This window comes from Eleutherodactylus coqui, chromosome 7 (genome assembly GCF_035609145.1).
Source record: "Eleutherodactylus coqui strain aEleCoq1 chromosome 7, aEleCoq1.hap1, whole genome shotgun sequence".
NCBI classification, from domain to species: domain Eukaryota; kingdom Metazoa; phylum Chordata; class Amphibia; order Anura; family Eleutherodactylidae; genus Eleutherodactylus; species Eleutherodactylus coqui.
Genome location: NC_089843.1, coordinates 188,220,001 through 188,247,992, shown reverse-complemented (window position 1 = coordinate 188,247,992; position 27,992 = coordinate 188,220,001). Strand labels below are relative to the sequence as shown.

At 48.3% G+C, this 27,992-nt stretch overlaps 1 protein-coding gene across 8 annotated transcripts in view; it reads right to left on the bottom strand.

Moving 5' to 3' along the window:
* CSGALNACT1 (chondroitin sulfate N-acetylgalactosaminyltransferase 1) overlaps positions 1-27,992 on the bottom strand; it is a 457,921-nt gene that overhangs the window by 198,304 nt on the left and 231,625 nt on the right. The window contains exon 4 of one of the 8 annotated variants that reach the window (XM_066574134.1): positions 22,825-22,916. The exons of the other annotated variants lie outside the window; for them this stretch is intronic. The gene's annotated coding sequence lies outside the window, so the exon portion shown is untranslated. The remainder of the gene's footprint in view (positions 1-22,824; positions 22,917-27,992) is intronic. 8 annotated transcript variants of the gene reach the window in all.

Sequence of the window (27,992 nt, the reverse complement as noted above, 5' to 3'; positions counted from 1 at the left end):
GTCACGGGAAAGGCATCCTAACATGAAGTCAGCCATGTGTGCCAGGGTACCTGTACGCAACACATGGCTGTCTTCACTAGGAAGATCACTTTCAGGATCCTCCTCCTCCTCCTCAGGCTATACACGCTGAAAGGATCACAGGCAAGCAGCATGGGTACCGTCAGCAGTGGGCCAAGCTGTCTCTTCCCCCTCCTCCTCATCCTCCTCATGCTCCTCCTCCTCCTATCGCTGAGATATAGACAGGAGGGTGCTCTGACTATCCAGCGACATACTGTCTTCCCCCGGCTCTGTTTCCGAGCGCAAAGCGTCTGCCTTTATGCTTTGCAGGGAACTTCTCAAGATGCATAGCAGAGGAATGGTGACGCTAATGATTGCAGCATCGCCGCTCACCATCTGGGTAGACTCCTCAAATTTTCCAAGGACCTGGCAGATGGCTGCCAACCAGGCCCACTCTTCTGTAAATAATTGAGGAGGCTGACTCCCACTGCGCCGCGCAAGTTGGAGTTGGTATTCCACTATAGCTCTACGCTGCTCATAGAGTCTGGCCAACATGTGGAGTGTAGAGTTCCACTGTGTGGGCACGTCGCACAGCAGTCGGTGCACTGGCAGATTAAACCGATGTTGCAGGGTCCGCAGGGTGGCAGCGTGCGTGTGGGATTTGCGAAAATGTGCGCAGAGCTGGCGCACCTTTCCGAGCAGGTATGACAAGTGGGGGTAGCTTTTCAGAAAGCGCTGAACCACCAAATTAAACACATGGGCCAGGCATGGCACGTGCGTGAGGCTGCCGAGCTGCAGAGCTGCCACCAGCTTACGGCCGTTGTCACACATGACCATGCCCGGTTGGAGGCTCAGCGGCGCAAGCCAGCGGTCGGTCTGCTCTGTCAGACCCTGCAGCAGTTCGTGGGCCGTGTGCCTCTCATCTCCTAAGCTGAGTAGTTTCAGCACGGCCTGCTGACGCTTGCCCACCGCTGTGCTGCCACGCCGCGTGACACCGACTGCTGGCGACGTGCTGCTGCTGACACATCTTGATTGCGAGACAGAGGTTGCGTAGGAGGAGGAGGAGGGTGGTTTAGTGGAGGAAGCATACACCCCCGCAGATACCACCACCGAGCTGGGGCACGCAATTCGGGGGGTGGGTAGGACGTGAGCGGTCCCAGGCTCTGACTCTGTCCCAGCCTCCACTAAATTCACCCAATGTGCCATCAGGGAGATATAGTGGCCCTGCCCGCCTGTGCTTGTCCACGTGTCTGTTCTTAAGTGGACCTTGGCAGTAACCGCGTTGGTGAGGGCGCGTACAATGTCGCGGGAGACGTGGTCGTGCAGGCCTGGGATGGCACATCGGGAAAAGTAGTGGCGACTGGGAACTGAGTAGCGCGGGGCCGCCGCTGCCATCATGCTTTTGAAAGCCTCCGTTTCCACAAGCCTATACGGCAGCATCTCTAGGCTGATCAATTTTGCAATGTGCACGTTTAACGCTTGAGCGTGCGGGTGCGTGGCGTCGTACTTGCGCTTGCGCTCAAACTGTGGCGCTAGCGACGTCTGGACGCTACGCTGAGAGACATTGCTGGATGGGGCCGAGGACAGCGGAGGTGAGGGTGTGGGTGCAGGCCAGGAGATGGTAGTGCCTGTGTCCTCAGAGGGGGGTTGGATCTCAGTGGCAAGTTGGGGCACAGGGGGAGAGGCAGTGGTGCAAACCGGAGGCGGTGGACGGGCATCGTCCCACCTTGTGGGGTGCTTGGCCATCATATGCCTGCGCATGCTGTTGGTTGTGCCTCCCCAGCTGATCTTGGCGCGACAAAGGTTGCACACCACTGTTCGTCGGTCGTCAGGCGTCTCTGTGAAAAACTGCCACACCGTAGAGCACCTTGACCTCTGCAGGGTGGCATGGCGCGAGGGGGCGCTTTGGGAAACAGTTCGTGGATTATTCGGTCTGGCCCTGCCTCTACCCCTGGCCACCGCACTGGCTCGGCCTGTGCCCACACCCTGACTTGGGCCTCCGCGTCCTCGCCCGCGTCCACGTCCTATAGGCCTACCCCTACCCCTCAGCATGGTGTATTACCAGTGATTTGATTTCCCAGGCAGGAAAGAAATTGGTGCAAGCCTGCTGTTAAACGTAGCTGGCTGCGTATGATTTCTGTTTACGTTCTGCACCCACCACACACGTACCCAGAACGCTGAGGACTGTCAGAGGCAGGCCAAATTGAATGTTTCCCTTTTTTTGGTAAAGAAAAGGCCCACTGCGTATATTCAATCAATAATATATGTCTTCTGGCCCTGCAAATGTGTCACAGAACTGCAGGGTTGCAGAGTTATTAACTACAGCAGAGCAAGGAATTTCACAGGCAGGAAAGAAAGTGGCGCAAGCCTGCTGTAAAACGTAGCTGGCTGCGTCTGATTTTTTTACGTTCTCCGCGCAGCACAAACGTACCCAGAGCCCTGAGGAGTGTCAGAGGCAGGCCAAATATACTTTTTTCACTTTTTTTTAAAAGGAAAGGCCCACTGCGTCTATTCAATGAATAATAACTGTGTTTGTGATAGACATGATAATTATTTAATATAAAATGTCTATTGATGTTGTAATGACTTTCAGCTCTGTGGAGTCTAAAGGACACACACAATCTAATCATGGTATTTGCTAGCCAATGGATGGGTGATGTATTTGCTCTAAGTACATAAGAAGTTGCTCAACCAGTTTATGTGTAGATCTGTGTCCAATACTGAGTGTTTATCTAGCCCCCCTTCCACTCCCATCCTGAAACTTCTACAACAAAGGAATTGCTTCAGCCTGAGCACATGTTGATAAGGTTGTCTGCATGCTAAAGAATACAAAGTCCATACTATGGCGGACGTGAGAGAGGGTGGGCAGAGAGGTGGGCAGAGAGGTGGGGGATTCTGTATGATCCGACAAATGAGAATCCTATATGTTACTGATGTAACCTGTTGCACGCCCATTGTGTGTCTGTACAATAAAAGGCCCTGTCTGGCTGTTTCTGGACGGAGAGCCATTTTTAACATGAGATTCATACCTTGTGTTTGACTTGGTCAGTGTGCGCATACTGCTTCCACACAATTAGGAAAGCGACAAAATACCCCAAAGCCTGCTGGAGAAAAACATAATCCAGCACAATTGGCGTCCCTGGGTGGGCGAGTGGATCTGTGAGGTCACAGCCTGGAACGTACAGAGATCGGCAGATGGCACGCAGAACTCAGGGGCCCGAAAATCTACAGAACACGGTAAGATTGCTTTATCTACCTGTGTCAAAGCTGGGTTCTGACTGCTTTTCTGCCTGTTCCTGATCCAGACTGGACCTTCACTGAAAGACAGGTAATAACTCTAGTTCTGTCCACTCGGTAAAACCACCACGTTACCTGTCTAGGGGTATTTTGTATGCTGTGTATATTATGTCTGAGACGGTTAAAAATTGTGTATACAAGACCAAGAGATAAATTCTGTGAGGGTTAATGTGTCGGGAGGGCGGACTCGGCTGTTTACGTCTGAGGGAACACGCCAGTGACACGTGCTCCTAGGTAAAACTAGTGTGAGGTTAGGAAGATTTATGATACGTATACTTAACTTTATGATTGAGCGTGTTATGTTCTCATATGTGGAAAGGTATATATGTATGAAGTATAGTCGTGCTTTGTGACGGCTGATTTCTCCAGAATATTATTGAGGTTTTGGTCATTGAAAATAATCGTCAGTCTCTGTGTATAGCTAAATGTCCTGTCTAGATCGTGTACAAGGAGTGCTCCTGGGGATTACTAGTATACGGTGGGCTGTTATAAAGGTAGATGAGATATATACCTTGGGTTGATATAAAGGTGGATGAGATATATATATACCTTGAGCCGTTGTGGGTATTCTCCAGTAATCCCGTCTGTCTGGTATTATAGAAAGAATGTGCAATGTTTATTGTTGGGGGGAGGGCTGCTGATAAGAGTGAACTGAAAGCTTTTTCCAATTAACCCTTTCTGTTTGCTTTGTCGTTCCCTGTGTTTTGTAGAATTAATGTGCATTATAATTCTGAGTGGGAAAGAGGTTATATGGGAAGGATTTGAAGAAAGCAGATTTTACAAGAGAAACAGTACTGTGTGCAGAAACTTCGAATAGGCTAGAATAAGCAGGTAGCATAGAGTTGAGCAAAGTGAGCAAGGACAAAGGTCATAGAGCTTGTGATTTGGTTACTGAACAATGGGAAAGGACCAGGAAAAGTTGCAGAAAGAAATGTTAGGTCATGGACAGATAAGATAGGCTGTAGAAAGTTTTCAGAAGATGAGCAGGAAGCCTAGCAGAAAGAAAGGTGTTTTTTAGATTGCTAGGAGGAGGTATAATGTAGTTAAGAGATTGAAGAGGAGAAAGCATGTAGGGGGGTATGTGTATTGCTTATGAACAATGTAATGTCTTTGTGTTGACTACAGCCCCTCCCTGTAATGGCGGCCGTGCTTGCAATGTTTACAATCCAACATAGTGTGACTCTGCAGAAAATGTAGTGAGGCCTGCCCCCACCCTGAAGTTACTTCCCCCCATGTGCTCACTTTCAGGGTGTGTGATGTTACTTCCGGTCCCTCCCCATCTGGGACAGGACCTGGCCCCGCCCCTTCCTCCTCCAGCGGCCATCTTGCCTCACCTGGACGTGCTGCTACTCAGCAGCCATTTTGCCTCACCTGGGAGATTTGTAGCCCCGCCCCTTTCTGCCTCTGGCGGCCATTTTGCTGCATTTGGGAGGCCTATATTTCCCAATGCCACTGTATCCAGTGCTAACATCATGATTGTCTGAAGTAAGGTTTTGTTTGACCAGACTTTGTTACGCTCCAAGATGTGGCCACTTTGGATGTGTGATAAGTTCAGGGAAACAAACCTTTGTGGAGATGCAGCTTGGGACATAGTAGATGACTAAGCTGGTTTATAGTGCATGGAAGATTGGAGTTGATGCATGGGGGGCAGAGGCCGGGAATACATGACAGGGGACGCTCTCTCATGTTCCCAGGGGCTCTGTTTTCCACTGCCCGCTTCTCCAATGGATGCTCAGACAGATGATGTTATGGAAGGCTCCTACAGATGGAATAATTTCACTATAGTCACCCAGCAAACTTTTTCATGCAATTTGGTGAAGTAATTTTACTTTTTATGTGAAGAAAGAGGAACTGAATTGCCCAGAGTAGGATGTTAATTCATCCGTATTCTTTAGTTTTTCTTTAAGTCTTTTGTATATTCTAGTGTCAGTCTACACTGAAGCTATAATTATATTCCGACAGGAGAGTAAAAGCTAAACGCTGGCCATACCCTGAAATACTATTACACTGGGTGACGTAAAATTTGAATTGTGTGGCGCCCCCTTGTGTTAAAAAATACTAACTGCGACCTGAAAGGGAAAAAAAAAAAAAACATTTTTTTTTTGTAAGGAGATTTTTGCTCAGACTTCGCTGCATACAATGTCACCTTGACCTACAAAGTGCTTGTTTTTGTGCCTCTTGGTTTACTAGTTTGAACGCAATGACTCTTTTTCCATTGAGTATTGCGGTTCAAAAGGGGGGAGGCATAGGTGATCTGGGTCATAGATGATCTAGGTGTTGTAGATCAGCTATTGGGTTTGAAAAAAAATAAATAAATGATTTTGTGCTACAAGATTCCGAGCCATGTGAAATAGAACATCAGAACGATTATTTAGTACTAATTCAGTAAGAAACTGCAGGTATGCAAACAGTTATTAGAACCTCTGTTGATAATGCATATGTTGAGCTTTTTGCAGATGGTACCAGGGTGAGGATTGATGACTCCACATCGGATATGCAGTGGTCACACAACAAGATGTCCTAGAAGCAGAAGCTCTGCCTCCGCATGTCACAGTACAATAAGCGGAATGGAAGGCCCTCACTGAGGCGTGTAGAGTGGCGAGAGGTAAGACCGGCAATCCTTTACACTGACTCCTGGTATGCATTTGGCATAGCTCATGATTACGGCCCAATATGGAAGGCCAGACAGTTTTTTACCTTAGCAGGACAACCAATTGAGAATGGTGCAACGGTACAGAGTCGCATGGTGGCCCTACTTCTACCTGACAAAGTTGAGAGTTCGCACCGATTCCTACACTGGAGAGGCGAGAGACGACACCCTCGCTGACAGCGCAGCAAAGGCAGCGGCCCTCAAGCCGTGGAAGAAAGAAGAAAGGTACTGACAGCATGAGTCAGTGGTAAAAAACTTTGGACATTGACAAAAATTTGGACTTTGATATGCTAAAGACTTTTACAGTTACCAGCCAGCAAGGAAGGAAAGAATAAATGGACTAATATGGGAGCAGCAGAAACAGGACAGCGTGTGGTGAACAGTCAACAGCACTTGCCCACCACAGTTCCTGTATCCCATGATGGCCCAGCTGATGGACGCAAAGACCCACCTAGTAAAGCAGTAATGACGACGACGCTTGAAAGAGGTTGGGCGACTTCTGGGTTCTCTGTAGCTGCTGCATCATTTGTCCGGTTTAGCATGATCTATGCCATAGGTGAGTCAGGGCAGAAGTAAATTTGCCACATCACACTTGCCGGGACCACTCTACCCATTTCAGGGATTGCAAATTGACTACGTTCAGCTCCCACTTGTTGGGAAGTATGAATACATGCTTGTTGTTGTTGATGTCTTTGCAGGTTGGAGGCCGACCCTGTCACCAAGGTAAACAAGTAGGTAACCGCAAAGAAGCTCATGAACGAGGTAAACTGTGAATATGGGGTACCAGAGGTGATTCAGAGTCAGACAGAGGTATAAACTTCGCAGGTAAATGTAACATGTCATGTCTGCTCTGGATGTATCCCAGGCCTTTTACATACTGTACCACCTTTAGTGTAGTGGAAAGGTGGAGAGACGTAGTGGCACGCTAAAAAGTAAGATACTTAAAAATGACGCCACTTTGGAAAGACTGTCATCCAATAGCCTTATACAGTGTTAGATATGAACCTAGGGGGGATTATACGTTATCTCCCTATGAGATTGTTTGGGCTAGCCCCAAGGCTAGGTCGTTACTATCCTCAGTGGTTACAATTACAATCTGATGTGTTGACTGAGTATGTGATTTCCGTTGTTAAAGAACTAACCAAAGCCTATACACAGGTGTTCTCTTCCAGACTCAGAGGCAGACACTGGGACACATATCTTGCAGCCTGGGGATTGGGTGTGCGTCAAGAAGTTCCCCAGGAAGCACCCTCCTGAGCCCCGATTTGATGGCCCCTACCAGGTGCTTCTGACTACTGCCACAGCTGTGAAACTAGCCGAAAGACTTACATGGATCCACGCTTCATACTGTAAGAAAGCTTCAGATCCGGGAGACCAGTCTTAGTTGTGCCAAAGACATTACTCTGGTTAGGGCTAGTGAGAGAGGAGGGTGGCAACTGGAATCCTTAGTCGGAAGAATATGGGGGTATGGTTACCTTCTAGTATAACTCGTCCAATGCTCAAGTAGCTGCATATTCCTTCGACTATTGTACTGTGGTCCCGTGTCTAGACGCAAGATCCCACCGCAGGCCAGATTTAGCTCAGTCCAGCTGGTTATATGACTTATATACCCGGGGAATACAATATGTTTGCGCCACTGATAACGTCTGGGGAGAAGACTGCCGTTATTGGGGATTAGTGGGATGGAACGCAGGAACAGACTAGTCCTATAAACCGCGAAGTGCCTTAAATAAGAAAAATAGGAGCGGGAAATCCCTAATTAGTCGTATAACCCTCCTTGAGAATAATAAGGACAGCAGGTATTGGAAGGCTGAACTTAGTATGTTGCTTGGTTTTAATGCGGTTTTTACATTAACCATGGGAGATCCAAGCCCGGGGGACGGGGAGACTTATAGTCTGGGGACATACCGGTACGGGAGGATAGATCCCTTAGGGAAGTTTAAAATAAGGGGTATGGTAGATGCAGCCGAATGGAAGCCTTCACTTAGTCCCGTGCCCATAATTAACCCCCTCCGCCGTAAGATAAAGACCTTGACGAACATGATGATCATAGCCGACCCTACCTTTGAGGACACCTTGACAGTAGCGACTGGCTACTCTGACCAGAATCTCTGGTTGGAGTTGATGAGGTACAATGCTAACAGGAGCAACAAGTCTAACTGTTGCGTGTGCGGTAGTGCCCGACTACACTCGGGGATGGTCCCCCTAAATCTCCCTGTAGATGCTGAAGAGTGGTTTATTAGTCTCTTCACGAACATTTCCGCTAATTACACTGTCCGTGAGAAATGGAAGAAGGAATACTCTATAACTACTTAAGTGTTTTGCACCGGAGAGAGTATTACTGACTACCCTGGAAACTACACCTGCCAGGCAAATAGCCAGGGTGGAGGGAGATTTTTGGGGAACTCACCAACAGGTATTGCTCCTCCTACAGTATGATAGGAGGGGAATAGATGCAGAATCAGGTCCAGTCCTTAGGAGACGTTTACTGGCTTTGTGGAGACATGAGGTAGAGGACCCGCCTGGAGGGTAATTGGACAGGGGAGTGTGCCTTAGTAAAGCCCTTATGCTCCTCCACATCCTGTCAGACACCAACGTTTCCCTTGTTTGAAAAAGATGAAGAGCCAGTTCCGATAATGCCAAACACATACGCTACCAAAGAAAAAGGAGAAATGTACTAGTACTGTGCCTGCCCCGATCTCCTAAGATGGATTGTCAGTGGAATTCCCATTTGCCTAGGGATAGTGCAGAAGACCTTAGGTTCCGGCGAGGGCACACCCTGTGGGGTGTTAACTTGTACAGATAGAGGGTATGGATGCCCGGAAATGAGCCCAGGGAATCCATGGCCTCCCTCTGAGGTAAGGTAGGGATCCCCCCCCCCTCCTAGGAGTAGGGACTTACGGGCAGTGGGAAAGCCCTGACGCAAGGGTGAGGCGACTTGGACGTGTTCACCATTAGGACTATCTCCAGGAGGGACATTGGTGTGGGTGAAGATTAGGGAGTCCCACGCCGTGCGTACCTGTGCACGCTACTAGTATTGTAACATTATACTAGAGCGAGAAGAGAGACCCCTGGTGGTAGTTTTGATCTACACGTGTACATTGACGTCATAGGATAGCCAAGGGGGGTACCTGACAAGTTTTAAAAATTAGAAACCAAGTTAAAACTAGATTCGAGTCCATTTTCCTGATCATTATGGTAAATAAACGTTGACTGGATTAATTATGTTTATTATAATTAGCAGTGGTTTATAAATTATACTAGAGACGCCTTATAGGGACTAGTCGACCAATAGGACCTACCTCGACTATGACTTTTTTTAAAATAGAGTGACCTTAGATATGATTTTAGCTAAAAAGGGGAGTGTCTGTAAGATGATAGGGGAGACTTGTTGTACCTACATCCTAGACGACACGTGACCCGCGGGTAAAGACGCAGTTGTCATTAAGAAGCTGACCACATTGACTAAAAAGAGCTAACTTTTGGGACCAGCCCTCGCCATGGATGAGCGGGTGGTAAAGGATCCTGGCACAGACGGGCGTCGCTGTTGTATGTGAACTGATGGTTACCTTTTCTGTTCTAGTCTGCTGTGTTATCCCCTGTGTCAGAGAGACCTGTGAAACTGATGCTGGAAAAGCCGCTCCCATCATGAGTTTGCTGGATGCATCCCCAGAAGGAGTGGACAAGTCCTACACCCCCTTGAAGACCCTAAAACGAACCTTCAACGCGCTCCAGTTATAGGCTCATGCGCAGAGAACTGTGAAAATTAGAGGATAGACATTTTAAGGGGGGATTGTGATAGACATGATAATTATTTAATATAAAATGTCTATTGATGTTGTAATGACTTTCAGCTCTGTGGAGTCTAAAGGACACACACAATCTAATCATGGTATTTGCTAGCCAATGGATGGGTGATGTATTTGCTCTAAGTACATAAGAAGTTGCTCAACCAGTTTATGTGTAGATCTGTGTCCAATACTGAGTGTTTATCTAGCCCCCCTTCCACTCCCATCCTGAAACTTCTACAACAAAGGAATTGCTTCAGCCTGAGCACATGTTGATAAGGTTGTCTGCATGCTAAAGAATACAAAGTCCATACTATGGCGGACGTGAGAGAGGGTGGGCAGAGAGGTGGGCAGAGAGGTGGGGGATTCTGTATGATCCGACAAATGAGAATCCTATATGTTACTGATGTAACCTGTTGCACGCCCATTGTGTGTCTGTACAATAAAAGGCCCTGTCTGGCTGTTTCTGGACGGAGAGCCATTTTTAACATGAGATTCATACCTTGTGTTTGACTTGGTCAGTGTGCGCATACTGCTTCCACACAATTAGGAAAGCGACAAAATACCCCAAAGCCTGCTGGAGAAAAACATAATCCAGCACATGTTGTGCCCCTGCAAATGTGTCACAGAACTTTAGTGTTGCAGAGTTATTAACTATGGCAGAGCAGGTATTTCCCAGGCAGGAAAGAAATTGGCGCAAGCCTGCAGTCAACCGTAGCTGGCTGCGTCTGATTATTTTTACGTTCTCCACGCAGCACACATGTACCCAGAGCCCTTAGGACTGACAGAGGCAGGCCAAATATAATTTTTTCACTTTTTTTTAAAAGGAAAGGCCCACTGCGTCTATTCAATGAATAATAACTGTGTTGTGCCCCTGCAAATGTGTCACAGAACTTTAGTGTTGCAGAGTTATTAACTAGAGCAGAGCAAGGAATTTCACAGGCAGGAAAGAAAGTGGCGCAAGCCTGCTGTAAAACGTAGCTGGCTGCGTCTGATTTTTTTACGTTCTCCGCGCAGCACACACATACCCAGAGCCCTGAGGACTGACAGAGGCAGGCCAAATATACTTTTTTCCCTTTTTTTTTAAAGAAAAGGCCCACTGACTATATTCAATCAATATTATATGTCTTCTGGTCCTGCCTACACAATTCTGTCCCTGTAGTATCAATGCAGGGTGCAATGCTCTGCACAGCTGATTTTGAGAAGAAAAAAAATGCAACACAGCTAACAGCAGCCTGCACAGTACTCCACACGGTTAAATGTGGCCCTAGAAAGGACCGTTGGGGTTCTTGAAGCCTACACTCACTCCTAACACTCTCCCTGCCTAACCACCACTTCTGTCCCTAATGCAGGGTGCAATGCTCTGCACAGCCGATTTTGAGAAGAAAAAAAAATATATCCACTGCTAACAGCAGCCTGCACACAGGTAGATGTGGCCCTAAGAAGGACCGTTGGGGTTCTTGAAGCCTACACTCACTACTAACACTCTCCCTACAGCAGCTCCGGCACCAGCAGCACTGTCCCTCAGCTAACTCACAAGGCATCTGAGGCGAGCCGCGGGAGGGGCCGACTTTTATACTCGGGTGACATCTGATCTCCCCAGCCACTCACAGCAGGGGGGTGGTATAGGGCTTGAACGTCACAGGGGGAAGTTGTAATGCCTTCCCTGTCTTTCAATTGGCCAGAAAAGCGCGCTAACGTCTCAGAGATGAAAGTGAAAGTAACCCGAACATCGCGTGGTACTCGTTAAGAGTAACGAGCATCCCGAACACCCTAATATTCGCACGAATATCAAGCTCGGACGAGTACGTTCGCTCATCTCTAGAAGACACTGAAGGTTATACAAAGTGTGCAGTGCAAAGTAATGAGAAGTGCAATAATCGGTTTGTCTCGGTATTGGTCCGATTTAATGAAAATCATTGTAAATCGGGATTCAGACTCCCATTAAAGGGCAACATTGTTCTCCTCCCAAAAAATCTGTTAAAATATTATACAGTGCTTTAGGGCTCATGTCCACGGGCAAAATGAGATTTAAAATCCGCAGCGGATCTCCCGCGCGCGGATCCGCACCCCATAGGGATGCATTGACCACCCGCGGGTAGATAAATACCCACGGATCGTCAATAAAAGTGATTTTAAAAAAAATGGAGCATGAAAAAATCTGGACCATGCTCCATTTTCATGCGGGTCTCCCGCGGGGACGGCTCCCGCGGGCTTCTATTGAAGCCTATGGAAGCCGTCCGGATCCGCGGGAGACCTAAAATAGGAATTTAAAGCATTTACTCACCCCGCAGCGGGCCGCGAAGCTCTGCTCTTCCTCACGGCCGCATCTCCCTTGCTTCGGCTCGGCGGATGTGCCCGGCGCATGCGCGCGGCACGTCGACGACGTGCCGGCGACGTGCCGCCGGCGTCAGGAATTCATCCGCCGGCCGAAAATGAAGATCCGGCCGTGAGGAAGAGCAGAGCTTCGCCGCCCGCTACGGATAGGTAAATGCTTTTAAATTGCTATTTTCAGCGCTCATGTCCGCGGGGCAGGAGGGACCCGCTGCAGATTCTACATGTAGAATCTGCAGCGGATCTGATTTTCCCCGTGGACATGAGGCCTTAGGGGTCAATTTTTGCACACTAGTGTCACTGAAAACAAAAGGCGGTGCACAGAGTCTCCTGGATCAAAAATTGTGCCAGAGAAGATAGTAGGTGTGCTACTTGTTATAAAATGGCCAATAGTTACACTGTGCTTAGGTTATATATGACTAGGTCATGTAATGCATATTGGCAGCAGTTTCATTGGAGGCCTGCAAGATGGAGAACACATTCTGTGACATCAACAAGGTGTCCTGGCTGCCGATTGGCTGCATGCTGACCTCTGCAGAAGGCATTAAGGGAAAATTCGATTTTCAACAAAAATCTTTTTTGGACTTGCCAGATTCGATTTTGTGAAAATCAGGATGATTTTATCGCCTGTTCAATCAAGATGAGAAACACTAGCGTACAGATCGGCTGAGGCCAGGTTCTATTTGCAGATCAGTGCAAAGTGCATAGAATTGTAAAGAACTATATGACATTCTGGCTGGTATTAAACTTGTTAAACCCCCTCCCCTCCCCATTTTTTTCCTACTAAATGTAACATAAGAAAAATAGACCATAATAAATGCATCCATAAAAGTCTGATCTATTAAAATAATGTATTTATCCTGCAAGGTAGTTGGGGGGAAAAAACGGCCTAATTGTGTGGGGTTTTTTGGTCATCCGGTCTTCAAGAAAAAGGTTTAAAAAAAGTGATCAGATTGTTGTATCTACCCCAGAATGGTGTCAATAGAAGATACAGGTTGTGCCATAAAAAACACAAGTCTTCATGCAACCCTATCAGCAGAAAAAAAAGTTCTGATGGTAAGAAGATGGAAACTTTTTTTTAAAGTCGTGAAACAAAAAAAAACCTGACCCACGGAATAAAAATAACATGTCATTTCTGCTTTACTGTGTATTTAGTAAAAACAATTTTTTTCCATTTCATCTCACTTTGAAATTTTCAGTAAATTATATGGTACATCAAAATAGCACAACTGAAAAATACAACTCGGTCCACAAAAAATAAAGCCAGAAATATAAAGTAGTTATGATATTTGAAAGCGGGGGAAGAAAAAAAAAAGAAAAAAAAAAGGGCTTAGAGTGAAGGGGTTAAGAGTCTAACCACTTTCAGACAAGTATTTTTCATAAGTTTTCCATCCATATTTTTATGTCTGTAATCTGGAGCTAATGATAAATCCTGAATCCAATAGTATGGGCATTTTTAGAATGCAGCACGCACTAGTGTCACCTGTTTTTCAGCGTTAATACACATTGAAGTCTATGAAGAGTGCTTAAAGTACGGATGCATCTACATTCATTGGCTTTTTCTGTTGTGCACAAAAACAAATCCATGTTTGCTCAACAAGAAACGGTAAGGCTGGGTTCACACTAGGCGTATTCCCGTAGGAAATCTCGGTTTGGCCGCAGCAAAAATCGCGAGATCTCCGCCGGGAGAACCTTTGAAGGCTTTGAAGCGGCCCGGCCGCTCGCTTTTCCGTTGCGGCCGGCGCTCCATAGAGGAGAGCGCGGCCGCGACGAACATAAACAAAAAAAAAAGTAAATACACATGCTGCATCTTCTGAAACCGCGGCTGCGTCCGCCGCAGCCGCTGTTTCAGCCGGACTTACCGCAGCGAATTGGCTGTCCCATGTGGAGAAATTTCGTCCACATGGCTGGCTAATCCCAAGATTAGCGGCCGCCCTGTGTGAACCCAGCCTAATGAATTCAGTACTAATATGACTCCACATGTAACACTGATGTACCTTGTTTCATATTACGGACGTTTACAAATACGCTTGTGTGAAAGAATGACTTGCCCAAAGTGACAACCCAGCCTGTTTTATGTATCATCTTCTGTAGAGACTGCAGGTCTGCTAAGGTGGGATTGCTGCTCTGTTCTGGCCTATCTTTGTTAAGGCCCATTTAAACCCAACGATTCTTGCTTAAAATTTGCTCAAAGCTGTCTTTTGAGCGATAACCGCTGTGTCTGAATGCATGGACATCATGCAGTTTTTGTGCACGAGTCGTTCCGCGCTCAATTCTAGTTTTCTTGAATTAAGAGATGAACTCTCATCAGTGGTGCAGGCTGTTAACACAGTTGGCAGCGCTGATAAGATTCTTTCAGCTCATGTCCCGCTGGTAGTTCACAGCGGGACACAAACTATAATCGCGAAGAACAATACAGCTGTTTGCTAATGCAAAACAGCTGTATTGTTCACCGAGCGATAGCGGTGGTGTCCCGCTCCGCTTGCATAGTAGACTATGCAAAGATGATCGCTCGAAAGCGGTCACTCAAACTGTCGTTTGAGCAACTTTTGAGCGATCATATGTCAGTGTAAATGGGGTCTTAATCCAGGTAACAAACCTGCTCATAACCAAACTGCAATAAAGCCCAAGTGCCAAACTTCTCAAGGAATATCATTCAACTAAGAAAAGGGGAATTCTAAAAGGTGCATAATGCATTGCTTAATATGGATACATAAAGGAGCTTTCCAGTCAACGTATCCCTACTTTATGGGTCAGTGCAGGGCGGGCAGCGTACTGATCTGCGTTTATCAATGGAAGGATCTTGCACACAGGTGGGCAACTGAAACTTCTATTATATATCATGTGCAGACCTACCTTTGTTCTTCAGGATTTGTCTATGGCTACTTGTTCTTTAGATCACGGATTCCAAACTGCGATGCTGCGGCACCCTGATGAGCCGTGAGAGCCTGCCAGGAGTGTTGCGGCTCTCAGGATAGGAATAAATCAGCCGTTATTAAGGGAAAATCAGCCGTTATGGGAAACCTGTCACATCCCTACAGCACCATGAACTAAGCTATGGCACTATTGGGGGATGTGACAGAGCAGAGTGATGTATATATTTTTTCAATACTCGCCCGTTCCTGGCATCTAGCACTGTCAACCAGTGAAACCCGCGTGGCACAAAAATCTGACTCTTCAGACTTCCGTGCCTGTGCTCTCCCATAGACTTATGAAGTGCACACAGGACTCTGGAAAAAAAAATTAAAATCAGATTTTGGGGCGCCATTGGGACTTCAAAAGGAAATCACCACAGGATCCTGCGAACGGATAAATATGAAAAGAAAAAACACAATCACCTGACTCCCTGTCACGTCCCCTAACAGTACAATAGCTTAAGTCTATGGTGCTGTGGGGATATGACAGGTTCCCTTTAAATTTCTCCTTTTTCCCTCTCTCACCACCGATAGCAGATCACAACAGGCAGAAGTTCTACCCATGGCGTCCTCGTTCCAATACTAGTAGAAGGTGCCTGCTCTCCTTCAATAAGAGCAGAGTCTGCGGAATGCAGCGACGCTGCGCATTATGGGGACATTTGGGACAGGCACTACAGGGAATCTGAGTAGAGATGAGCAAGCACCAAAATGCTCGGGTGCTCGTTACTCGGGACGAACTTTTCGCGATGCTCGAGGGTTCGTTTCGAGTAACGAACCCCATTGAAGTCAATGGGCGACCCGAGCATTTTTGTATTTCGCCGATGCTCGCTAAGATTTCCTTGTGTGAAAATCTGGGCAATTCAAGAAAGTGATGGGAACGACACAGCAACGGATAGGGCAGGCGAGGGGCTACATGTTGGGCTGCATCTCAAGTTCACAGGTCCCACTATTAAGCCACAATAGCGGCAAGAGTGGGCCTCCCCCCCTCCCAAAAACTTTTACTTCTGAAAAGCCCTCATTAGCATGGCATACCTTTGCTAAGCACCACACTACCTCCAACAAAGCACAATCACTGCCTGCATGACACTCCACTGCCACTTCTCCTGGGTTACATGCTGCCCAACCGCCCCCCCTCCCCCCCACAGCGCACACCAAAGTGTCCCTGCGCAGCCTTCAGCTGCCCTCATGCCACAACACCCTCATGTCTATTTAGAAGTGCGTCTGCCATGACGAAGAACCGCAGGCACACACTGCAGAGGGTTGGCAAGGCTAGGCAGCGACCCTCTTTAAAAGGGGCGGGGCGATAGCCCACAATGCTGTACAGAAGCAATGAGAAATAGAATCCTGTGCCACCGCAATCAGGAGCTGCACACGTGGGCATAGCAATGGGGAACCTATGTGCCACACACTATTCATTCTGTCAAGGTGTCTCTGCATGCCCCAGTCAGACCGGGCTTTTTAATTCATAGACACAGGCAGGTACAACTCCCTATTGTGAAGTCCCTGTCGACCGACAGCATGGGTGGCTCCCTGGAACCCACCGGCGATACACAAAAATATCCCATTGCATTGCCCAACACAGCTGAGGTAGTAATGTCGTGCTTAATGCAGGTGGGCTTCGGCCCACACTGCATGCCCCAGTCAGACTGGGGTTCTTTACAAGTGGAAACAGATGCATTTATAATTCCCTGTGGACCCACAGCATGGGTGGGTGCCAGGAAGCCACCGGCGGTACATAGAAATATCCCATTGCATTGCCCAACACAGCTGAGGTAGTAATGTCGTGCTTAATGCAGGTGGGCTTCGGCCCACACTGCATGCCCCAGTCAGACTGGTAATATGTACCTTAACAGTAACCGCGTTGGTGGTAATGTGTTGGTGACTGCGGACCTAGTAGCGCGGTTTTATTTTGTTGGTTTTCGGAATGTGGCCAGGATTAAGTGGGCTGTGGCGGGGGATGTTTTTGAGGCACTACGTGTCCTCTCCACGTGTCCGTGGTTATATGCACCTTAACAGTAACAGCGTTGGTGGGAAATGGCCTCGCCGCCATCATGTCTTTGGGAAGCCTCTGTTTCCACACCCCAGAGACATACCATTAGCAGCGGTATAGGCAGAGCCCATAATTAGTAACATTTCAGCCGTAGCATTAGGACAGGCCCCACTAACATATCACTAGCAGCATTATAGGGGGAGCACAGTATGCGTTCCATTTCAGTTATAGTAGCACTCAAGACAGGCCCCAGTAACAATTCCGAAGCAGCAGTATAGTGGGAGCGCAGTCTTCGTTCCATTTCAGTAGCTGCAGTATAGACAAGGCACAAGTTACATTTATGTAGCTAAAGTGTAGGCCAACCCCACACACCTTTCTGTACCATGAGTGCAGGCGAAGAACATAGAAATTGCTATGATTACACTGTAGTCGAGGGGCCACAAAAATTGCTGTATGAACAGTACTAATGTACATCCAAAAAATTGGCCATGGCCAACCAAGAGGGCAGGTGAAATCTATTAATCGCTTTGGTTAATGTGGCTTAAGTGGTAACTAGGCCTGGAGGCAGCCCAGTTTAACGAAAAATTGGTTCAAGTTAAAGTTTCAACGCTTTTAAGAGCATTGAAACGTATAAAAATTGTTTAGAAAAATTATATGAGTGAGCCTTGTGGCCCTAAGAAAAATTGCCCGTTCGGCGTGATTACGTGAGGTTTCAGGAGGAGGAGCAGGAGGAGGAAGAGGAGGAGGAGGAGGAGGAGGAGGAGGAGGAATATTATACACAGATTGATGAAGCAGAAATGTCCCCGTTTTGGATGGTGAGAGAGAACGATGCTTCCATCCGCGGGTGCATAATACGTATTGCTTAGGTATCGCTGCTGTCCGCTGGTGCAGAAGAGAAGTCTGGGGAAATCCAGGCTTTGTTCATCTTGATGAGTGTAAGCCTGTCGGCACTGTCGGTTGACAGATGGGTACGCTTATCTGTGATGATTCCCCCAGCCACACTAAACACACTCTCTGACAAGACGCTAGCCGCAGGACAAGCAAGCACCTCCAGGGCATACAGCGCGAGTTCAGGCCACGTGTCCAGCTTCGACACCCAGTAGTTGTAGGGGGCAGAGGCGTCACGGAGGACGGTCGTGCGATCGGCTACGTACTCCCTCACCATCCTTTTACAGTGCTCCCGCCGACTCAGCCGTGACTGGGGAGCGGTGACACAGTCTTGCTGGGGAGCCATAAAGCTGGCAAAGGCCTTGGAGAATGTTCCCCTGCCTGCGCTGTACATGCTGCATGATCTCTGCGCCTCCCCTGCTACCTGGCCCTCGGAACTGCGCCTTCTGCCACTAGCGCTGTCGGATGGGAAGTTTACCATCAGTTTGTCCACCAGCGCCCTGTGGTATAGCATCATTCTCGAACCCCTTTCCTCTTCGGGAATGAGAGTGCAAAGGCTCTCCTTATACCGTGGGTCGAGCAGTGTGTACACCCAGTAATCCGTAGTGGCCAGAATGCGTGTAACGCGAGGGTCACGAGAAAGGCATCCTAACATGAAGTCAGCCATGTGTGCCAGGGTACCTGTACGCAACACATGGCTGTCTTCACTAGGTAGATCACTTTCAGGATCCTCCTCCTCCTCCTGCTCAGGCCATACACGCTGAAAGGATGACAGGCCAGCAGCATGGGTACCGTCAGCAGTGGGCCAAGCTGTCTCTTCCTCCTCCTCCTCATCCTCCTCATGCTCCTCCTCCTCCTCCTCCTCCTGAACGCGCTGAGATATAGACAGGAGGGTGCTCTGACTATCCAGCGACATACTGTCTTCCCCCGGCTCTGTTTCCGAGCGCAAAGCGTCTGCCTTTGCAGGGAAATTCTCAAGATGCATAGCAGAGGAATGGTGACGCTAATGATTGCAGCATCGCCGCTCACCACCTGGGTAGACTCCTCAAATTTTCCAAGGACCTGGCAGATGGCTGCCAACCAGGGCCACTCTTCTGTAAATAATTGAGGAGGCTGACTCACACTGCGCCACGCAAGTTGGAGTTGGTATTCCACTATAGCTCTACGCTGCTCATAGAGTCTGGCCAACATGTGGAGCGTAGAGTTCCACTGTGTGGGCACGTCGCACAGCAGTCGGTGCACTGGCAGATTAAACCGATGTTGCAGTGTCCGCAGGGTGGCAGCGTGCGTGTGGGATTTGCGGAAATGTGCGCAGAGCTGGCGCACCTTTCCGAGCAGGTATGACAAGTGGGGGTAGCTTTTCAGAAAGCGCTGAACCACCAAATTAAAGACATGGGCCAGGCATGGCACGTGCGTGAGGCTGCCGAGCTGCAGAGCCGCCACCAGCTTACGGCCGTTGTCACACACGACCATGCCCGGTTGGAGGCTCAGCGGCGCAAGCCAGCGGTCGGTCTGCTCTGTCAGACCCTGCAGCAGTTCGTGGGCCGTGTGCCTCCTATCTCCTAAGCTGAGTAGTTTCAGCACGGCCTGCTGACGCTTGCCCACCGCTGTGCTGCCACGCCGCGTGACACCGACTACTGGCGACGTGCTGCTGACACATCTTGATTGCGAGACAGAGGTTGCGTTGGAGGAGGAGGAGGAGGAAGGTGCTTTAGTGGAGGAAGCATACACCGCCGCAGATACCACCACCGAGCTGTGGCCCGCAATTCTGGGGGTGGGTAGGACGTGAGCGGTCCCAGGCTCTGACTCTGTCCCAGCCTCCACTAAATTCACCCAATGTGCCGTCAGGGAGATATAGTGGCCCTGCCCGCCTGTGCTTGTCCACGTGTCTGTTGTTAAGTGGACCTTGGCAGTAACCGCGTTGGTGAGGGCGCGTACAATGTTGCGGGAGACGTGGTCGTGCAGGCCTGGGACGGCACATCGGGAAAAGTAGTGGCGACTGGGAACTGAGTAGCGCGGGGCCGCCGCCGCCATCATGCTTTTGAAAGCCTCCGTTTCCACAAGCCTATACGGCAGCATCTCTAGGCTGATCAATTTTGCAATGTGCACGTTTAACGCTTGAGCGTGCGGGTGCGTGGCGTCGTACTTGCGCTTGCGCTCAAAATGTGGCGCTAGCGACGTCTGGACGCTACGCTGAGAGACATTGCTGGATGGGGCCGAGGACAGCGGAGGTGAGGGTGTGGGTGCAGGCCAGGAGACGGTAGTGCCTGTGTCCTCAGAGGGGGGGTGGATCTCAGTGACAGGTTGGGGCACAGGGGGAGAGGCAGTGGTGCAAACCGGAGGCGGTGAACGGGCATCGTCCCACCTTGTGGGGTGCTTGGCCATCATATGCCTGCGCATGCTGTTGGTGGTGCCTCCCCAGCTGATCTTGGCGCGACAAAGGTTGCACACCACTGTTCGTCGGTCGTCAGGCGTCTCTGTGAAAAACTGCCACACCGTAGAGCACCTTGACCTGTGCAGGGTGGCATGGCGCGAGGGGGCGCTTTGGGAAACAGTTGGTGGATTATTTGGTCTGGCCCTGCCTCTACCCCTGGCTACCGCACTGGCTCGGCCTGTGCCCACACCCTGACTTGGGCCTCCGCGTCCTCGCCCGCGTCCTATAGGCCTACCCCTACCCCTCAGCATGGTGTATTACCAGTGATTTGATTTCCCAGGCAGGAAAGAAAGTGGCGCAAGCCTGCAGCCAAAATACAATTTTTTCCCTTGTTTTTCAAAGGACAAGCCACACTGCGTGTATTCAATGAATACTACTAAGTTTAATAACTGTGCTGTGGCCCTGAAAATGTGTCACAGAACTGCAGTGATGCAAAGTTATTCGCTACAGCAGATCAGGGATTTCCCATGCAGGAAAAAAATTGGCGCAAGCCTGCAGTAAAACGTAGCTGGCTGCGTCTGATTTTTTTTAACGTTCTGCACGCAGCACACACGTACCCAGAGCCCTGAGGACTGTCAGAGGCAGGCGAAATAGAATTTTTTTCCCTTTTTTTTCAAAGGAAAAGCCACACTGTGTCTATTCAATGAATAATGTATGTCTTCTGGCCCTGCCTACACAATTCTATCCCTGTAGTATTAATGCCGGGTGCAATGGTCTGCACAGCCGGTTTTGAGAAAGAAAAAAAAATATGCAACACTGCTAACAGCAGCCTGGACAGTACTGCACACGGATAGATGTGGCCCTAGAAAGGACCGTTGGGGTTCTTGAAGCCTAACACTCACTGCTAACACTCTCCCTGCCTAACCACCACTTCTGTCCCTATTGCAGGGCGCAATGCTCTGCAGATCCAATTTTGAAAAAAATACAGTGCTAACACAGTACTGCACACTATTAGATGTGGCCCTGAGAAGGACCGTTGGGGTTCTTGAAGCCTACACTCACTACTAACACTCTCCCTACAGCAGCTCCAGCACGATACCACTGTCCCTCAGCTAACTCACAAGGCATCTGAGCCGAGCCGCGGGAGGGGCCGATTTTTATACTCGGGTGACATCAGATCTCCCCAGCCACTCACAGCAGGGGGGTGGTATAGGGCTTGAACGTCACAGGGGGAAGTTGTAATGCCTTCCCTGTCTTTCAATTGGCCAGAAAAGCGCGCTAACGTCTCAGAGAGGAAACTGAAAGTAACCGGAACACCGCGTGGTACTCGTTACGAGTAACGAGCATCCCGAACACCCTAATATTCGCATGAATATCAAGCTCGGACGAGTACGTTCGCTCATCTCTAAATCTGAGACTGGGACTCTTTAGAGGCATCCATGGGAATAGGGCACTATGGGAACATACGAGAGAAGATGTGGGTGTCTGGCAGGCACTAGGGGGAAATTGGAGGCCTTGAGGTCAGGGTTCTACCTGGGGCATCTGTGACATGCTATTACTGCAGGGGCCACTGGAGGGTGCAGTATTACGATTGGTGCCATCAGAGGGTGCAGTTATGTTACTATTGGACACAGAGAGAGAGAGAGGGCATTATTACTATAGGGGCCACCACAATAACGGAGGTAAAAATCATAAGTAATGATAAGCTACGCACCTAACCATGCCCCGTGACCGTACCCCCTTTTTAGTAGGGCTGCCATGCTGTAAAAAAATTTCCCCAGGGAACGCGACAAGGCTGAAAAGGTTGGGAAACATTGTTTTAGAGCACAGTTTCTCAAACCTGTCCTCAAGGATCCCAAAAGACCATGCCTTAAGGAAAGTCTTGCACAAATAATTTGATGTGTCCTGTTGGAGCTGTTTGAGACATGTTCAATTATTTATGTCCTGATCTATGCGAGGTAATCGTATATCTGAACAAAGGTGCATGTCGAATCTATAATAACGTGTATTTTCAAACAAACATTAACCAACCTTAAAATCTGACCCCACAAGCCTGGCAGAGCATTGAATATAATCACCCGATACATATGAAATTATGTATTCCTAACAAAATAAAAAGTATCATGCAGTGTTCTCCACAATGCAATCCATTCTTTAAAGATTAATGCAGGGCGGTAATAAACCCAAGAGCTAAAATGTACTGGTTTCACTAATTATTAATTATTTAGGTGGCCTCTGGTTAGTGTTGTGTACAAAAAACAGTCATTGCAATCAGTTGACAACATTGAGCGCGGCTGATGCGCTTGCCAGCCTCAGATTTTAGGATAGCTCTGTAAACCGCGGTTTGGATACTGCATACAAGTAGATATTTAAAAATTGCAACACTGCAGTTTAGAGTTTTGGGAAAACAAACTATTGCTTCCAGCCTTTCTTTTGCTAGCCTGAGTGCAGTGCAGGCTATTCAAGTCAACATACATCATAATGCACAATGTAACAAAGCAAGCAGACAAGATACAGAAGGACAGCTGCAATCTAAAGTAAAAGCCACACAACACAAGCTAAATTGCTTAAAAACCAGACAGATTACGTACTTTAATATACTGGCCAGATCAGGTGGCCGAAGCAGCAGTTTATCTGTGGTGGTGCAAATCATTTTAGTTGAAGCCTGGCATTTGTGTTATTGCTAAAAAAAAAGAAAAAAAAAAAGGATGTTAGTAAGGCCTAGTCCACATAGCCGACAATGTGATTGTCGCATTGCAACAAATCGCGTGTTCATTCAGCCCATGCTTTCCAATGGGCTAATTCACACATGCAATATTTTGGAGGGTGTGACATCCCGACACAAACCTCGTGGGTCCGACGATATGCACGCGATTCGTGAGGTTTTAGAGCGGTGCGATACAACTTGGACCGTAGGAAATCCTACTGTCAAAGTCCTAACCTAAGCCCTAGCTGCAGGAAAAAATGTTTTAAAAGTATAGACTACCTTAAAAGCGCTCCCCGACACTATTCTTCATCTCTTCTGGTCGGGGATTGAAAAATCTACGCCGACTGGAAGTGCTGCCTCTGATTGGCTGACGCTTAGCAAATCACAGCCAGCGCTCGATGAACCAATCACAATAATTAATCGAGCACCGGCTCTGATTGGCTAAGCATCAGCCAATCACAGCCAGTGCTTTCAGGAGACAGGGATTTTTCAATCCCCGGCCAGAAGATATGAAGAATAGTCACGGGGACCGGAAAGAAGATGCAGCAGAGCCCCGGACAGTGCTAAGGTGATGTATACTTTTTCCCCTCTGCAGCTAGGGCTTATTTTTGGGGTAGGGCTTATATTTCAAGCCCACCTCCACCAAATCTTTGCATGTGGTGCTACAAAGTTACATGACTTTGTAGCAGTACAAATTGCAGTATCACTGCGAGAAACCGCAGCGATATCGCATCGCTGGTCCGTGCGCTATCGCTGCAATTTTCTTGCAGTGATACCATGTTGCCCGTGTGAAAAAGGCCTAAAGTCACTGTGCAGAAAAAGGGTGTAATATATACATAACTCATAGAATATACACTGTGTAGCTCTGACAAAAGGTTTAAAAAAATCCCTAGTCTCCACTTCTAAACATAACCACTAGGTGGCCATGTATAGCACATTGTTTCAGGCTCTCCGGTACATTTAAGCTTTGATCCCCAGTGGCTACCTGTAAGCTTTACAATCCATTTTGCTGTAATTCTTATAATTAAATAATTCTTATACAAATATTAGATGACTTCCAATTTAAATTTTTTATTACGCGTTTAAACTTTGCTAACTGCATCAATGCAGAAAAAGTATTTTAATGTTTTTCAATTAAACCCTTCATTTACTTTAGAATAGCAAGCTGGAACCAGCATCCTTCTCAAGTCTCTATTTTTTTCCGCATTTTCCCCATGACTGGATAAAAATATTAAAGAGATACTTAAAAAGATTCATGTCATTAATAACATTTATATTTTGTGCATGAAGTTCACACTGCAGCTAAAACTCCATGGTTTTATGGCATGCTTTGATATATGAAGCTGCAGCATAGCCTAAAGAGGGCAGTTTTGTGGCATTTTTGCTGCTGTTTTCCCAATTGGAAGAAGCAGCACTCTTTACATGGAGTAACAGAACAGTATTTTTCCATAGAAACCATTTTAGAAAATTTTAATGGAAACATTTCTTTACTGTGACAATTAAGGCAGCACGTTTTTGCCATTTTTGTGGCTCCCACACCCCTACTGTCCAGTGTGACTATACCCAGGTAAAGTTTTACCCATTACCTTAATGTACGCTTTATGTACCTTGAACTCCAATTCCACCAGAAAAAAAAGTCTATTTTCCATGTATTTTAGGCCACGATGATGTAGGCTGATATTGCAAACAGTTATCAAGCTTCTCAGTCACATCTCTAATAACTTCTTATAATGCAATGGAATGGTTTGTTTTCTGTATAATCAAATTACTTAGGAATAGAGATGAGCGAGCACCAAAATGCTCGGGTGCTCGTTACTCGGGACGAACTTTTCGCGATGCTCGAGGGTTCGTTTCGAGTAACGAACCCCATTGAAGTCAATAGGCGACCCGAGCATTTTTGTATTTCGCCGATGCTCGCTAAGGTTTCCTTGTGTGAAAATCTGGGCAATTCAAGAAAGTGATGGGAACGACACAGCAACGGATAGGGCAGGCGAGGGGCTACATGTTGGGCTGCATCTCAAGTTCACAGGTCCCACTATTAAGCCACAATAGCGGCAAGAGTGGCCCCCCCCCCCTCCCAAAAACTTTTACTTCTGAAAAGCCCTCATTAGCATGGCATACCTTTGCTAAGCACCACACTACCTCCAACAAAGCACAATCACTGCCTGCATGACACTCCACTGCCACTGTGAAGTCCCTGTCGACCGACAGCATGGGTGGCTCCCTGGAACCCACCGGCGATACACAAAAATATCCCATTGCATTGCCCAACACAGCTGAGGTAGTAATGTCGTGCTTAATGCAGGTGGGCTTCAGCCCACACTGCATGCCCCAGTCTGACTGGGGTTCTTTACAAGTGGAAACAGATGCATTTATAATTCCCTGTGGACCCACAGCATGGGTGGGTGCCAGGAAGCCACCGGCGGTACATAGAAATATCCCATTGCATTGCCCAACACAGCTGAGGTAGTAATGTCATGCTTAATGCAGGTGGGTCCCCGGCCAACACTGCATGCCCCAGTCAGACTGGTAATATGTACCTTAACAGTAACCGCGTTGGTGGTAATGTGGTGGTGACTGCGGACCTAGTAGCGCGGTTTTATTTTGTTGGTTTTCGGAATGTGGCCAGGATTAAGTGGGCCGTGGCGGGGGATGTTTTGGAGGCACTACGTGTCCTCTCCACATGTCCGTGGTTATATGCACCTTAACAGTAACAGCGTTGGTGGGAAATGGCCTCACCGCCATCATGTCTTTGGGAAGCCTCTGTTTCCATACCCCAGAGACATACCATTAGCAGCGGTATAGGCAGAGCCCAGAATTAGTAACATTTCAGCCATAGCATTAGCGACAGGCCCCACTAACATATCACTAGCAGCATTATAGGGGGAGCACAGTCTTAGTTCCATTTCAGTAATAGTAGCAGCCTACACAGGCCCCAGGAACAATTCCGAAGCAGCAGTATAGGAGGAGCATAATCTTAGTTCCATTTAAGTCATTGTAGCAGCCTACACAGGCCCCAGGAACAATTCCGAAGCAGCAGTATAGGAGGAGCATAGTCTTAGTTCCATTTCAGTAGCTGCAGTATAGACAAGGCCCAAGTTACATTTATGTAGCTAAAGTGTAGGCCAACCCCACACACACTTCTGTACCATGAGTGCAGGCGAAGAACATACAAATTGCTATGATTACACTGTAGGTGAGGGCCCCAAAACATTGGTGTACCAACAGTACTAATGTACCTCAGTAAAAATTGGCCATGCCCAACCAAGATGGCAGGTGAAACCCATTAATCGCTTTGGTTAATGTGGCTTAAGTGGTAACTAGGCCTGGAGGCAGCCCAGTTTAACTAAAAATTGGTTCAAGTTAAAGTTTCAACGCTTTTAAGAGCATTGAAACATATAAAAATTGTTTAGAAAAATTAGATGAGTGAGCCTTGTGGCCCTAAGAAAAATTGCCCGTTCAGCGTGATTACGTGAGGTTTCAGGAGGAGGAGCAGGAGGAGGAGGAGGAATAGAATACACAGATTGATGAAGCAGAAATGTCCCCGTTTTGGATGGGGAGAGAGAACGTAGCTTCCATCTGCGGGTGCAGCCTACGTATTGCTTACGTATCGCTGCTGTCCACTGGTGGAGAAGAGAAGTCTGGGGAAATCCAGGCTTTGTTCATCTTGATGTGTTAGCCTGTCGGCACTGTCGGTTGACAGGCGGGTACGCTTATCTGTGATGATTCCCCCAGCCGCACTAAACACCCTTTCCGACAAGACGCTAACCGCAGGACAAGCAAGCACCTCCAGGGCATACAGCGCTAGTTCAGGCCACGTGTCCAGCTTCGACACCCAGTAGTTGTAGGTGGCAGAGGCGTCACGGAGGACGGTCGTGCGATCGGCTACGTACTCCCTCACCATCCTTTTACAGTGCTCCCGCTGACTCAGCCTTGACTGGGGAGCGGTGACACAGTCTTGCTGGGGAGCCATAAAGCTGTCCAGGCCCTTAAAGACTGTTGCACTGCCTGGGCTGTACATGCTGCTCGATCTCCGCACCTCCCCTGCTACCTGGCCCTCGGAACTGCGCCTTCTGCCACTAGCGCTGTCGGATGGGAATTTTACCATCAGCTTGTCCGCCAGGGTCCTGTGGTATAGCAACACTCTCGAACCCCTTTCCTCTTTGGGAATGAGAGTGGGAAGATTCTCCTTATAGCGTGGGTCGAGCAGTGTGTACACCCAGTAATCCGTAGTGGCCAGAATGCGTGTAACGCGAGGGTCACGAGAAAGGCATCCTAACATGAAGTCAGCCATGTGTGCCAGGGTACCTGTACGCAACACATGGCTGTCCGCACTAGAAAGATCACTTTCAGGATCCTCCTCCTCCTCCTCCTCCTCAGGCCATACACGCTGAAATGATGACAGGCAAGCAGCATGGGTACCGTCAGCAGTGGGCCAAGCTGTCTCCTCCCCCTCCTCCTCCTCCTCCTCCTCCTGAACGCGCTGAGATATAGACAGGAGGGTGCTCTGACTATCCAGCGACATACTGTCTTCCCCCGGCTCTGTTTCCGAGCGCAAAGCGGCTGCCTTTATGGTTTGCAGGGAACTTCTCAAGATGCATAGCAGAGGAATGGTGACGCTAATGATTGCAGCATCGCCGCTCACCACCTGGGTAGACTGCTCAAAGTTTCGAAGGACCTGGCAGATGGCTGCCAACCAGGCCCACTCTTCTGAAAAGAATTGAGGAGGCTGACTCCCACTGCGCCGCCCATGTTGGAGTTGGTATTCCACTATAGCTCTACGCTGCTCATAGAGCCTAGCCAACATGTGGAGCGTAGAGTTCCACCGTGTGGGCACGTCGCACAGCAGTCGGTGCACTGGCAGATTAAACCGATGTTGCAGGGTGCGCAGGGTGGGACTTGCGGAAATGTGCGCAGAGCCGGCGCACCTTTACGAGCAGGTCTGACAAGCGTGGGTAGCTTTTCAGAAAGCGCTGAACCACCAAATTAAAGACGTGGGCCAGGCATGGCACGTGCGTGAGGCTGCCGAGCTGCAGAGCCGCCACCAGGTTA